This window comes from Phyllobates terribilis, unplaced genomic scaffold (assembly GCF_046119375.1).
Source record: "Phyllobates terribilis strain yellow unplaced genomic scaffold, ASM4611937v1 Scaffold_3__8_contigs__length_932513732, whole genome shotgun sequence".
Lineage (NCBI taxonomy): Eukaryota > Metazoa > Chordata > Amphibia > Anura > Dendrobatidae > Phyllobates > Phyllobates terribilis.
This window is the reverse complement of record NW_027362763.1, coordinates 467,686,424-467,701,302: the sequence shown is the minus strand read 5'-3', so window position 1 is coordinate 467,701,302 and position 14,879 is coordinate 467,686,424. Positions and strand designations below refer to the sequence as shown.

The following is a 14,879-nucleotide window of genomic DNA, read 5'->3' as shown; positions in this document are numbered from 1 at the left end:
AAGTAGGACATAGGGTGATTTCATGATGGAAGTAATGATAAACTATCCATTTAAATGCAATATAAAAACATAAACTCGAAAATACATTCAACACATAGCAGGGCATCAGATTAAGATTCACTTATCTGTAGCCTCTGTCATGCAATCAGCCTCGACGATTTTCCCCTCCGTCATATAGTTCCTCAGGAAGCTTCTGGAACAAGCAGTGTCAGGATTTTGACGTCTGTGATATGCTGTGGCCTGGTTGCAGGCCTAGGAGTATGGTGTTACTGACCATTTAAATATCCCACGCAGAGATATTTGGGGGAATGAATAAAGAAATGGAGAGAATAGTCTACCGTTCTAAATACAGCGCATGTCTGATTCTGATACTGCGCATGCGTCATGTTCCCTTCCTAGTCGCGTCACCCTGTGACGCAGGCGGTGCAAGCTCTCACCGTCTGTGAAGAGACTGAGCAAGCGCGAATGGTATTATGATGGATCGCGCCCATTGCGTCACCCATGCCACGAGCAGCACACACACCTACTACTTTTAGAATGGTGAGCCTATGCCTGCATTAGCGATATCAGCAAGCATATGCAATGGGGGCAATACAGCAATCAGTCTGTCCATCCTATATGAGTACAATCCCCCAAATGCAAAATACAGATAACCATGCCATTTAAAGATATACAGTGGGTACGGAAAGTATTCAGAACAACTCTGTGACCATTCTTGACTGGCCCAGCCAGAGCCCTGACCTAAACCCAATTGAGCATCTCTGGAGAGACCTGAAAATGTCTGTCCACCAACGTTTACCATCCAACCTCACGGAACTGGAGAGGATCTACAAGGAAGATGGGCAGAGGGTCCCCAAATCCAGGTATGAGAAACTTGTATCATTCCCAAGAAGACTCATGGCTGTACTAGCTCAAAAGGGTGCTTCTGCTCAATACTGAGCAAAGGGTCTGAATACTTATGACCATGTGATATTTCAGTTTTTCTTTTTAATAAATTTGCAAAAATTTCTACATTTGTTTTTTTTCAGTGAAGATGGGGTGCAGAGTGTACTTTAATGAGAAAAAAAAGTGAACTTTTTAGAATTTACCAAATGGCTGCAATGAAACAAAGAATGAAAAATTTAAAGGGGTCTGAATACTTTCCATACCCACTGTGTATGTATATATATATATATATATATATATATATATATATATATACCAGTATACCATATCATGTCTCAATTGATCAATAATATAATCATGTTAAATATATGAGATTAACACCCTGAGGTATATATATTTTTTCTATTTTTCTTTTAATTTCATAAATGGGGAATTGATCCAAAGGTAATAAGGACACAGTGGAAGAGAGGGTAAGAAATAGAGAAATGGATATGACTATAATAGAAGACAGTTATTCTGTCAGCCAATTATGAAGAATCTCATTCTCCCCCCCCCCTCAAATTATGGGTTCCAATTTTACTTCTGATATTTTATAACACATTCAGACCATAAACCATAAATTCCATTTAAATGGATAAATCAAAATCTTATGAAGACCACACCGATAACTGTAAATGGGGTATCTGAATATTTGCATAGTCTGTCTCAAAACTGCAGTATTTATCACAGTCTGTTTTGATTGATATCTACCTTTCAGGGGTGTTACACTTGATGTATCCTGTGTGAACTGTATCTTATTTAGCTGCAGCATCCACAGCAGTGCTTATCATAATCTGCTTTTATTGACATCTATTTTTGAGGGGTGTTACACTTGATGTATCCTGTGTGAGCTGTAATATTATCGAGCTGCAGCATCTTCAGTAGCGTTTATTATAATCTGTTTTGAGTGACATCTATCTTTGATGGGTATCTAAGATCCGTAGCTTCCACTAGTATTTTAATTAAAAAGTATAGTAAATAATAGGATCTATCAGGGGGAGCCAACATTGAGCGGGGGCGCCATATTGCGTTCAAGTAAGGGTGCCAACCTTCATGGCAAGGCAGGGACACCTATTAGGAACTTTATAGGGTGAGAAAGAAAACAGATTTATCTATTACTGTTATTATTATTTGTCTTTTGGACATAAAACTTTATCCATTGTTGTTTTGGCATTGTATTTAGAGGCTATTTCATTAGACTGAGGCTTAAGCTAATTGACAATGTTTTCCTAAGCCCCATCGCGAGTATTAGTTTAATTTTATGTCGTGTTTATGGAACATGAATAGGCATTATCCATGACTATCTCACCCGTGGAATGTATCTATGAGTGTATCTAGGATTGTGTTAAAGTCTATCTAATCCCTAGTTTCATCTGGCTCCATGGTTTATTACCTCCCTGGTGGGGTATTATCCACAATTTGGCTTTAGCTTACTTTAAAGTCAGTTGTTTGTCTGCTTATAGAAAAGTGGTTATAGACCAGGAAATAATAGTATTTATTAGGGTTAGCCGTTGGTGAGCGAGGGCGCCATTTTGAATTCAAGCTAGGGTGCCAAACTCCGCAGAGAGGAAGGGGCACATTTTAGGTTATTAATAGGATGAGTGAAATAAATAACTATATTTATCATCTATTCATATGGCATAAAATCATTTATCCACTAATAGCCATATTGTTTGCATCTTCCCTGTGGGTTGATTGTCTTTTTTCTAATTTATGTTTCTTGGACTATTTTTAATGAAATGATCTATTAAAGATTATATTTTAACAGGTATTTCTCTTGATAAGCCTTATTTATTAACCTGACACATCCGTCTGTCTCCACACATAACAACTGAAGAGTGGGCATTGATGTCTGACATTTGTGTGGTTCTCCAAGACTTTGAGAACTCCACAAAGATGGTGAGCAGCGATAATGTCATAATCAGCTCAACGATCCCGCTTCTGTGCCTACTTAAACAGTCGCTGCTCACAAATAAAACTGAAGCTTTTCGTGCTGACCAGGTGAAGATGGAGGAAGACATGAGACAGGGAGATACTATTCAGCCTAGCCTCATCTCATCTACTCACCGCGGAGTTTGAGGAGGAACAGGAGGCTAGTACCAACACAAGCTTTGTCCCGTCTCTCCTACATGGATGGGCTAAGGAGGGGATGGAGGAGGGAATGGAGAGTAGTCATCATGGTGGAGACAGGGAAGTGTTGGCTGTAGAGAGCTTGGCACATACGGCTGACTTTATGTACCGGTTCCTTTCCTGTGACCCTCGCTTTACAATAATCTTGGCCAAAAAAGAGTACTGGTTGTTCACCCTGCTAGACCCATGCTACAAGAATTTTGTATCTCTCCTTCCTGAGGTGTAGAGGTCTGCTAAAATTGTGCTATACCAGAAGGCTATTGTGGAAAATATGTTGAAAAAATTCCCATCAGGTAACTCTAGTGGCAGGGAGCCAGCTTCCTTGCCCAACCAAGAGGCGAGGGAGACACACACCAGAAACAGCAGAGGCAGGGGTACACTGTCAAAGGCCTGGGCCAATTTCATGACACCCTCCCAGCAGCCAGGCCCTCATGACCAGGTATTTTTGACAAGAAGGGAAAAGTTTTTAAAGATGGTCAAGCAATACCTGGCCGATAAAACCAGCGTACTCCCTAATTCCTCTGCGACCTTCAACTATTTTGTCTCAAAGCTGGACACCTGGCAAGAGCTGACCCTTTATGCCTTGGAAGTGTTGTGCTGCCCTGCCGCTAGCATCTTGTCTGAGCGAGTTTTTAGTGCTGCTGGTGAGATCATAACAGACAGGAGCTTTCGCCTGTCAACAGAATATGCTGTCAGGCTCACTCTGATAAAAATGAGCAAAGCCTGGTTTAGCCCCAACTTTTCCAGACCACCAGATGACAGCAGCACATTGTCACGGGTGTGTCGCCACGAAGATCGTCACGATTACACAGCCTGACTTCTCGCAGCTGACTTTTTGGTGCTTTGTGTTTTTCGGCAGTGAGGGAGTTAATTCTCTCTCTCTCTGTGCTAGACGAGGTCCAGCCTCGCCCAGCTGCAATCAATGCTGCTGTAGTGAGACTCCTTCAAATGCCTGCTGGTCTGTTAGGGAAGTGTCGGTGAAAGCATTTCATGCAGACTAACAGAGCGGATCGTGGTATTTGGAGTTTCAGAGATAAGTGTATTTGGAGCGTTTTTTCCCTTCCTCGCTTTATCATTTATCTCCTTTCCCGTTGGTGTTCCCTCTGTTGTAGTTGTGTAGTTTTTGTATGCAAGGTGGTTTTGGTTTTTCCCTTGTACTGTCTCGTTCGTCTAAGTACTGTGTGTGGGCATATTATTACTTGTCCCCTTTTGTTGTGATCGGGGTCCTTCTCAGGACTAGATTACTTAGGTGCAGGGATCCTCAGGAGGTAGGGGTTACGCTGGCGGCCTGGACCTCTGTACCTTTAACAGTACCTCCAGGTTGAGGGATTAGTCAGGGCCCCAGCTTAGGGTCAGCTTAGGCCCCCTACCTTCAGTATACAGAGACAGCGTGACACACATAAAGTGTTTTTAAACTTCAATATTTGAATGAGGCCTGCCAGTTGTTCCCTTCAAGGGTCTATGGATGACCCCCCTTATAAGTTTTTCCTGGCTTTGCACTTTGTGCAAAGCCTTTATGAGTGTAGGAGTACATCAGCTACACTTTCAAAATATTTGAATGAGACACTCCACTTGGTGCCTTCAAGGGTGTATGGATGACCCTCTTTATAATTTTTTTCTGGCTTTGCACACAGTGCAAAGCCTTTATGAGTGTAGAAGTACCACAACTACAATTTCTTAATTTTTTTATGAGGCACTCCATTTGGTGCCTTCATAGGTGTATGGATGACCCTCCTGATAATTTTATTCTGGCTTTGTAAATCAAACTGGGAGAACTGGAAAGAAAAAAAATCACAAATAGGGTCTTATCTGATAACATATGACTGCAAAGGTTCGTTGCTGCGTGCCTTTTTTAAAAATATATTCCCGCACTTTTTAAGTCATATGTTATTGAGGTTCTGTCCTGATGAAGAAGTTTGAAAACCTTGAAACGCGTTGACAAAATAAACCACATTCATGATTCACCTTCGTGTGCGATCGTATATTTGAACCATTGGGCAGCGTGGACTCTAAACCACTGTATTCCTCATTTATTGCAATGTATTCTGGCTTTGCGCACACTGCACAAAGCCTTTATGAGTGTAGAAGTACCATAACTACACTTAATTTTTTTATGAAGCACTCCATTTGGTGCCTTCAAGGGTGTATGGATGACCCTGCTTGTAATTTTTGGCAGGTTTTGCACTGTGTGCAACGCTTTTTTCAGTGTAGGAGTACCACAACTACTCTTTGTTCACAATATTTGAATGAGGAACTCTGCTTGGTGCCTTCAAGGGTGTATGGATGACCCTGCTTGTAATTTTTGGCAGGCTTTGCACTATGTGCAGAGCTTTTATGAGTGTAGGAGTATCACAACTACACTTTGTTCACAATATATGAATGAGGCATTCAACTTGGTGCCTTCAAGGGTGTATGGATGACCCTACTTGTAATTTTTGGCAGGCTTTGCACTGTGTACAGAGCTTTTATGAGTGTAGGAGTACCACAACTACACTTTGTTCACAATATTTGAATGAGGAACTCCACTTGGTGCCTTCAAGGGTGTATGGATGACCCTGCTTGTAATTTTTGTCAGACTTTGCACTGTGTACAGAGCTTTTATGAGTGTAGGAATACTGTATCACAACTACACTTTGTTCACAATATTTGAATGAGGCATTCAACTTGGTGCCTTCAAGGGTGTATGGATGACCCCGTTTGTAATTTTTGGCAGGCTTTTCACTGTGTGCAGAGCTTTTATGAGTGTAGGAGTACCACAACTACAGTTTGATCACAATATTTGAATGAGGCTCTACAGTTTGTGCCTTCAAGGGTGTATGGATGACCCTGCTTGTAATTTGTGGCAGGTTTTGCACTTAGTGCATAGCCTTTATGAGTCTAGGAGTACCACTACATGACAATTTGAACAAAATGTGTATGAGGCCCTCCTTTATGTCTAATACAGGGTGCATCTGAGTCCCTCTTCCATCCAATTTTTGGCAGTTCTTGCTTCCTTCATGTATTACACTGAAATTTTTAATTTTCGTTAATAAAAATTTCAATTTTGGTTATTTTTTTTAAATCTTTTTTTAAATGTTGCCTTATATAAAAGTAATTATACATGAAAGAATGTTTCTTAACATTTTTTCCAGAAACTACAATTTCTTGTCAATTTTAAATGTTTATCGTCAGCCCTTAAAGTGGAGTAAAAGTGTGACACTATTGTTCTCAGCGGTGATCTGGGAGTCTGGGGTCTTACCCATGCTGTTCTCCTTCCATTCAGCACTTTTTCCACCCATTTCAACATTTTCACTGCACCCCAGACCTCCTTGTAGGGTCCGACGGAAAAATGCATGGATTTCCCATTGACTCCCATTATACTCATTACTCGAAAAGAGCATCCGAGCATTAGGAATTGCTTGGTTTGAGTAAGAGCATCCGAGCATTTTAGTGCTTGCTCATCCCTAGCAATAACCCATATTTGCCTTCTCTAATGGAAGTCCGGTTCTCCACTCCTGTTTCTTCTGCTATGACATGTTGCAATGTCATTACAGAGTTAAATGCGGACTTCCCGGATGTTTAAAGTCTATGGGAAGTTTGGAGGTATTAAAGAGGTTTTCGTATCTTTCCTTCAGGAACACACCGCTCTGCTATCACCAGAATTTATGCTTGTCAGATAGCGGTATGCTTCTAATTGACAGTTTGGATGAGCGGCATTATCGCACCACTGATCCAAACTGTGCTCTCTCTGATGCTGCACGCAGAAGAAGATTTGCCGAAGCAGGAACCAGCTTCGGAGGTGCATAGTAGCACTGAAGCAATGCTTACAATCCAGAACTCTTTGCCGATGTACAGATATACAGTCATGGCTGAAAGTGTTGGCACCCTTGAAATTGTTCCAGAAAATGAAGTATTTGTCCCAGAAAATTATTGCAAATGCACATGTTTTGTAATACACATGTTTATTTCCTTTGTGTGTATTGAAACAACACAAAAAAAACAAAGGAATAAAAGGCAAATTGGATATAATTTCACACAAAACCCCAAAAATGGGCACATTTCCAAAATTGTGCGTAAACAAATTTGTTTCAAGCATGTGATGCTCATTTCAACGCACCTGTGGCAAGTAACACATGTGGGCAATATGAAAATCACACCTGAAATCAGATAAAAAGGGGAGAAGTTGATTCAATCTTTGCATTGTGTGTCTGTGTGTGCCTCACTAATCATCACAGAAAGAGGAGAAAAGAACTGTCTGAGGACTGGAGAACCAATATTGTTGAAAAATATCAACAATCTCAAGGTTAGAAGTCCATCTTCAGAGATCTTGATGTTCCTTTGTCCACAGAGTGCACGATAATCAAGACATTTACAACCCATAGCATTGTAGCTAATCTCCCTGGACGTGGACGGAAGAGAAAATTTGATGAAAGGTTGCAACACAGGATAGTCCGGATGGTAGATAAGCAGCAACATTCAAGTTCCAAAGAAATTCAAGCTGTCCTGCAGGCTCAGTGTGTATCAGTGTCAGCGCGAACTATCCTTTGACATTTGAATGAAGTGAAATGCTATGGCAGGAGGACTCCACTGCTAATAAAGAGACATAAAAAGCTAGAATGTAAGTTTGCCAAAGTGTACATGAGTAAGCCAAAATCCTTCGGGATAGTGTTTTGTGTACAGATGAGACCAAGATAGAGCTTTTTGGTAAAGCACATCATTCTACTGTTCACCGAAAATGGAATGAGGCCTACAAAGAAAAGAACACAGTCACATATAGTAAAAGGAAAGCCAGCTCACCCAGTACTTCTAATCCAGCTTGCACGGAACCAGGTGGATCCACACCAGAATATGCTAAAAAAAAAGGGATCGTTGTTCCAGCGTCTGGTAAAATAATTCTTTTATTTTTCGTCCATTAAAAACTTGCAAAAATTACAAAGGTTGCATAGACAGGGTAGGGGAGCAAGACGCGTTTCGAATGCTCACTTGCGTTCTTTATCACTGCATAGCTACACAATGAAAAGGATTTTCTAAAATACTAAAAATGTGCCAATGAAAACAGTTGGAACAAATCACATGACATAATTACCACATTAAGCAACAGGTGCATAAAAACAGTCCATAGCGATACATGGTTTCTCTCTTCAGATTACAACCCTTTGGGCTTCTTGAATCCAGATTAAATATCTAATACGCTTCTTTTGTCAATAATTTTCGCTTTATATCTCCACCTCTTGCATGTGGAAAAAGTTTTTCAATACCTAAAACTTTCAAAGAAGACATGTCACGATTGTGCTCAATAATAAAATGCTTTGCAATAGCAGAGACATTTCTACTGGTGTTATTTGAATTAAGTATGTCATTATAATGTTCATTAAACCTAGTTTTTAATTTACGTGTAGTACAACCTATATAAAATTTATCGCATATAGTACAATTCATTTTGTATACCACGTTCTCTGAATCACAATTAATATACTGTTTGATTTTATATTCATTTGAATGATCAGAATTATGAAAAACAGGACAGTAATCCTTATATACCTAATTTGTCCTGGTATGGTTGATTTATTGATGATATGATATTCATCTGGCAAGGAGATGAATCTGCCATTCCAGGATTTGTTACATTTTTGAATGACAATTCATTTAATTTGCAGTTTACTGTTTCTTATAGTTCAAAAGTTTTGGTGTTCTTAGATTTGATTCTTACGGGCATTCCAGGTGAAATTGTATCCACTGCTATTCATCGCAAACCATCTGCAGGTAATTCCATCATGCATTTTTCTAGTAGTCCAATTAGTAGTAGTAGTACAATTCATTTTGTATACCACGTTCTCTGAATCACAATTAATATACTGTTTGATTTTATATTCATTTGAATGATCAGAATCATGAAAAACAGAACTGCACAGTGTGTATGAACACATGCGACATTTCAGTGAACCACATTTAAACTGCCCTTTTTGCTGCAACCAAGTGCTTTTTTTTATGTGCGGATCAGAAAAAAATGTTGGAGAAAGTGAGTCACCTAATGAAGGTGCCTTTTTTGCCACAACATTACAGCCTTTTTTCAAAATGCATGCTAATGTTTCATCTTCAAAAAGTATTGGTAGATGTTTAGTAAACAATTTTTTTATTTCTGAAAATTGTGCACTATATTGCAGCGAGATGACAGGTTTACTTTTCAAAAAATCATTTTTTACTTTTGTTTTAGGACGCAATAGATCAGTCCGTTTTTTGTCACAAATTATTTTTTTACCCCTGTCCAATACCCATTGGGGATAATCCCGTTGTTTTAATATTTTTGAGGTTAATATTACTTCATTTTCAGCAACTATGGGATGAGAGCAATTTCTGACAATTCTTGTGAACTCACCTACTGGTATGGCTATAGCTACATGCTGTGGTTGACTACTAGAAAAATGCATGATGGAATTACCTGCAGATGGTTTGCGATGAATAGCAGTGGATACAATTTCACCTGGAATGCCCGTAAGAATCAAATCTAAGAACACCAAAACTTTTGAACTATAAGAAACAGTAAACTGCAAATTAAATGAATTGTCATTCAAAAATGTAACAAATCCTGGAATGGCAGATTCATCTCCTTGCCAGATGAATATCATATCATCAATAAATCTACCATACCAGGACAAATTAGGTATATAAGGATTACTGTGCTGTTTTTCATGATTCTGATCATTCAAATGAATATAAAATCAAACAGTATATTAATTGTGATTCAGAGAACGTGGTATGCAAAATGAATTGTACTATATGCGATAAATTTTATATAGGTTGTACTACACGTAAATTAAAAACTAGGTTTAATGAACATTATAATGACATACTTAATTCAAATAACACCAGTAGAAATGTCTCTGCTATTGCAAAGCATTTTATTATTGAGCACAATCGTGACATGTCTTATTTGAAAGTTTTAGGTATTGAAAAACTTTTTCCACATGCAAGAGGTGGAGATATAAAGCGAAAATTATTGACAAAAGAAGCGTATTGGATATTTAATCTGGATTCAAGAAGCCCAAAGGGTTTTAATCTGAAGAGAGAAACCATGTATCGCTATGGACTGTTTTCATGCACCTGATGCTTAATGTGGTAATTATGTCATGTGATTTGTTCCATCTGTTTTCATTGGCACATTTTTAGTATTTTAGAAAATCCTTTTCATTGTGTAGCTATGCATTGATAAAGAACGCAAGTGAACGTTCGAAACGCGTCTGCTCCCCTACCCTGTCTATGCAACCTTTGTAATTTTTGCAAGTTTTTAATGGATGAAAAATAAAATAATTATTTTACCAGACGCTGGAACAACTATCCCTTTTTTTTAAAAGAACACAGTACCTACAGTCATATATGGTGGAGATTCAAAGATGTTTTGGGGTTGTTTTGTTGCCTCTGGCACTGGGTGCCTTGATTGTGTGCAAGGCATTATGAAATCTGAAGATTACCAACGGATCTTTGGTCGCAATGTAGTGCCCAGTGTCAGAAAGCTGGCTTAGCATCCTAGATCATGGGTCTTCCAGAAGAACAATGACCCCAAATATGCTTCAAGAAGCACCCAGAAATGGATGGAAACAAAGCGCTGGAGAGTTCTGAAGTGGCAAGCAATGAGTCCGGATTTAAATCCCATTGAACACTTGTTCAATATTCAGGACACTACTGGTGAGGTGAAATCTTAATACTTCAGCATTTTGGACAATTGTATGCTTCCAACTATATGGGTATACTGTAAGGCAGACTCCTTTCTGTTCCAGCCTGACTGTGCCTAAATGCACAATGTAAGGTCTATAAATACATGGTTGAGTGAGTTTTGTGTGGGATAATTTAACTGACCCCAATAGAGCCCTCACATCAACACCATCGAACACCTTTGGAATGAGGTTGTAAGGAAATTGTCATCCAGGTCCTCTAATCCACCATAAATTTCTAAACTTAAAAATGCTCTTCTGGATGAATGAGTGAAAATTCTCACAGACACACTACAAAATCTTGTATGAAGTCTTCCTTGAAGAGTGGAAGAGGGGGCCAACTCTATATTAATGTATGTGGATTAAAAATAGGATATCACAAAATGCCCTGTATGTGTAACGTGAAGGTGTCATAATAATTTGACCATAAGTGTATATATGGACTTTTTTTTATATTTTCTACTTTATATGTGCTAGTTTTAACGGATGTACTTTGGTATGTTTTTGTAAGTGTGTATAAGCCTATAATTTATTAAACAAAATGCCTAAATAAGTTATTATAGTCCTTGTAGTGTCAATCTACTAGTCTATTATATAGCCACTTGTGGAAATGAATGGTTGACAATCATATCATGCTGCTTTTCTTTCAGTATTTCTTACAATCAGTGAGGCTGAAATATGAGAAGCACATATCAGATTTACAGCGAAGCAAAAAGCACAGCTCTCAGTATATGTATCATGTAGCTTATAGCATACAGCAGAGAACCAGTACAGTGAGGTCATTTTTCAATGTTTCTCGAGATATTCAAAAGGCAAGAACACTTCGCTTTATGTCTTCTATATTTTACATTTTTGACTGGTGAAATTACAATCCGCTTGCATGGCCTCTTTGAATGCTGCTATAAGCTGTAATTTTTTGTATATGCCATGGGAAAGTCTAATAGTGGCTTTAGTAAAACAAATAGGTGATATCAAAATAATCTTTTAAAAAGCAGTGTTAGGCCACGGCCCCACTATCAGTATTTGATCAGTATTTGGTCAGTATTTTTTCTCAGGAGTGGGAGCCAATACCAGTAATGGGTGATAAATGCAGAATTGGTGACTTGTTTCTATTCTACCTTTTCTCTGATTGTTCCTCACCTGGTTTTGGCTCCCAACTCCTGAGAAAAAATACTGACCGAATACTGATAGTGGGCTGTGGCCTTATACAAAGTTAAAAGAAGGAACGCTTTCCTTTCTAACACTTCACGATGAAGTTTGCAAATGGATGAATGATAAAAAATTTGTTTTTTTTGGTTACTTTCCCACGATAAGCTTTTGGTGCGTTTTTGACGCTACATCTTACAGTTCCAGCAAAGTGGATGGGATTTGTAGAAATCTCATTCCCGCTGTGCTTTTTTTTTTTTAACTCCGCGTAAACTAACCTTCAGGGCGGGTTTCAAGTCTGCAGCATGTCAACTTTGTCTTGAGTTTTATGTGTGGATTTTCCCCATAGACTTGCATAAGATGCGGAAAATCCTCTGGTAAAAAACACACAAGTGTTTTAAGTGCGTTTCTGTGGCAGAAACACATCAAAAATGCATGGAAACCATACCTAAGTATGTCAATAAAGTTTTGTCAAAGCCAAATAACAAGAAGTATCAAAAATAAAGCAGCTTTATTTAAAGTATGACACACCAACAAGAGACAAAAAAACACAGCATGAAAAACCCTCTAAAAACATGTAAAAAAATGCACTCAAAAACCGCTATGAAAAAATCACAGGTAACATAATTTAAATAATAGGTGCAGAAATTCTGCACCATCAAAAACTCACTAAAAGCTTATTGTAACCTTGGAGTTTTCCAAAACAATGAATGTTTGCATGTAGTCCTTAATTTATGCTTAATATTGTACCATTTTCATCACCCAACTTCCTCCTCAGGCCTTTTTTGGCTTTATTTATTCCTCTTTTTTCCCTTACTAATCTTTAGTATGAGCTATTCACAGTATGGACACTTGGTATCCACAGCTTTTAAAGAGCTTTAGTGCAGGTGTTCTGCCTATCTCCACATTTCATCATGAAACTTTAAAGAGTTTGTCTATGAATAGGAAAACAGGGTTGCTTTCTTCTATCCATGAGTTCCATTGGGTTTCTACAACCTTGCACCTCTTAAGTGATTAGAACTGAGCTGCTATACCAGACACGACCAGTACACATAAGTGGCGCTGTTTCTGGAACAAAAGCAGTAATATATTTCCAATCTTGGACAACCCCTTAATTCTCTCCATCACTTATGACAAGAATTCAGTTTACTGAACTAAGTCTCAATCTTAGTCCCTTGTCCAAGGCTGAGTGATTTATTAGAACTCAGCATCTAGGGCACAGATCCCCGATCCCTCGCTTAGCTACGTGACTCATTTTTAAATGTAAGGTACAGGTTTCTGCATACACCATATTGTTCAACATTCTCAATGTGTTTTTGAGGTATTGGGACTATCAATTGCTTCTTAGTGGCTTAAGTAGTTCCTCTCACCATTATTTAATGGTATGTTTTCAAAGTGTTTTTTTGGGGAACTCAAAAACGATGCGTTGTTCCAGCAGAAACAGCCTCAGTAAGTGATCGTCGTATGATAATTTTTTTTAGCATTTTTTTTCATCCTGAAGCATTTTTTGTTTGCTAGCGTTTTGTTACTGTTTTCTGAAGTATTTTGTTCATTTCTTAATAATGAATAAAACATACATGTTTTATAAGGGGAAAAGTTTAAAAAATGCTCACAAAATGTTAAAAAAAGAGTATTTTTGGCGTTTTTGAAGCCTTTGCATTGACTTCTATTCTAAACTAGCGGCTCATAGCAAAAAAAAATCTAAATGATGGTCAGGTCACTTCTTTTAAACGCTTGGTGTTTTTTGAAACCTGAAGAACATAAAAAAATTATCCAAAGACCTGAGAATATGAACTGTGCAAAGTCATTTTTCAATAGAAATAAAAAGGAAGAGTCTTTTAAGCATTTTTGAGCACTTGTTCAGGTGTTTTTCAGAGCAGACTTCCTCCAAAATACTCTAAGATACAGTGGTCAACCACAAATTGATGGTTCTTTTAAATAACACTTATTATCAAAAATGCTAAGTATCCCTAATGCCCCCCTAAAGAACCCAATTTTCTACAAAAGTCGGGTCCGAACTTCTGGGTTGCAGGATCCCGGCATGTAGTCCCCCACATTTTAAAAAAGGCATATAAAAACTGGGGCAAGTTCAGAGAAGAGCTACCAGGATGGTGAGCGTACTGCAAAAATGTCCTACGAGGGACTCTTAAAGGATCTGGGAATGTTTAGCTTGCAAAAGAGAAGACTGAGAAGAGACTTAATAGCTGTCTACAAATATCTGAAGGGATGTCACAGTGTAGAGGGATCATCCTTATTCTCATTTTCACATGGAAACACGGGAAACAATGGAATGAAATTGAATGAGAGAAGATCCAGATTACTGTAGATATTAGAAAAAACTTTTTGACATTGAGGGTGATCAACAAGTGGAACAGGCTGTCACAATGGAAGTCTTCAAACAGCGGCTGGACAGACATCTGTCTGAGATGGTTTAATGAATCCTGCATTGAGCAGGGGGTTGGACACGATGACTCTGGAGATCCCTTCCAACTCTAATATTCTATAATTCTATGATTCTATTGTGACAGCTCAAGATTTCACATGTAATCCCAAGATCTTGCGCTTTAAGCTAAACCAGCGTTACAACATATAAAGGTGGGAGGGGCACAGAGGGATCTGCATGCCAGGATCCCAATACCGGAAGTTCGGATCTAACTTTTGCTAGAAAGTTGGGCCCTTTCGGGTAGTAATAGGGACACTTATCATCATATTTTATAGTGTTACAACCGGCCATATGGAGTCAATTCTCCAACAACAATGTCATTTTATTTATAAAGGAATGTGGTGCTTCACTATATCTGGTAGAAGGTTTTAGTCCACACCATCCTATCAAAATTGGTAATCTTCTAATCACATTATAAAAAGCTGAAGCTGGTTATAGATTTCATCTTGTTTATCGCATTGTTTCCCACTTATGCGTATCAAGTATGTCTTAAATCATTCCACCTCAGTGCTATTACCGCAAAGAATATCCACACCTGTATTCAGTCA

The 14,879-nt window shown here is 38.5% G+C and overlaps 1 protein-coding gene across 1 annotated transcript in view; it reads right to left on the bottom strand.

Moving 5' to 3' along the window:
• The window catches only part of NR2E1 (nuclear receptor subfamily 2 group E member 1), a 73,433-nt gene that overhangs the window by 31,523 nt on the left and 27,031 nt on the right, over positions 1-14,879 (bottom strand). The window lies entirely within an intron of this gene.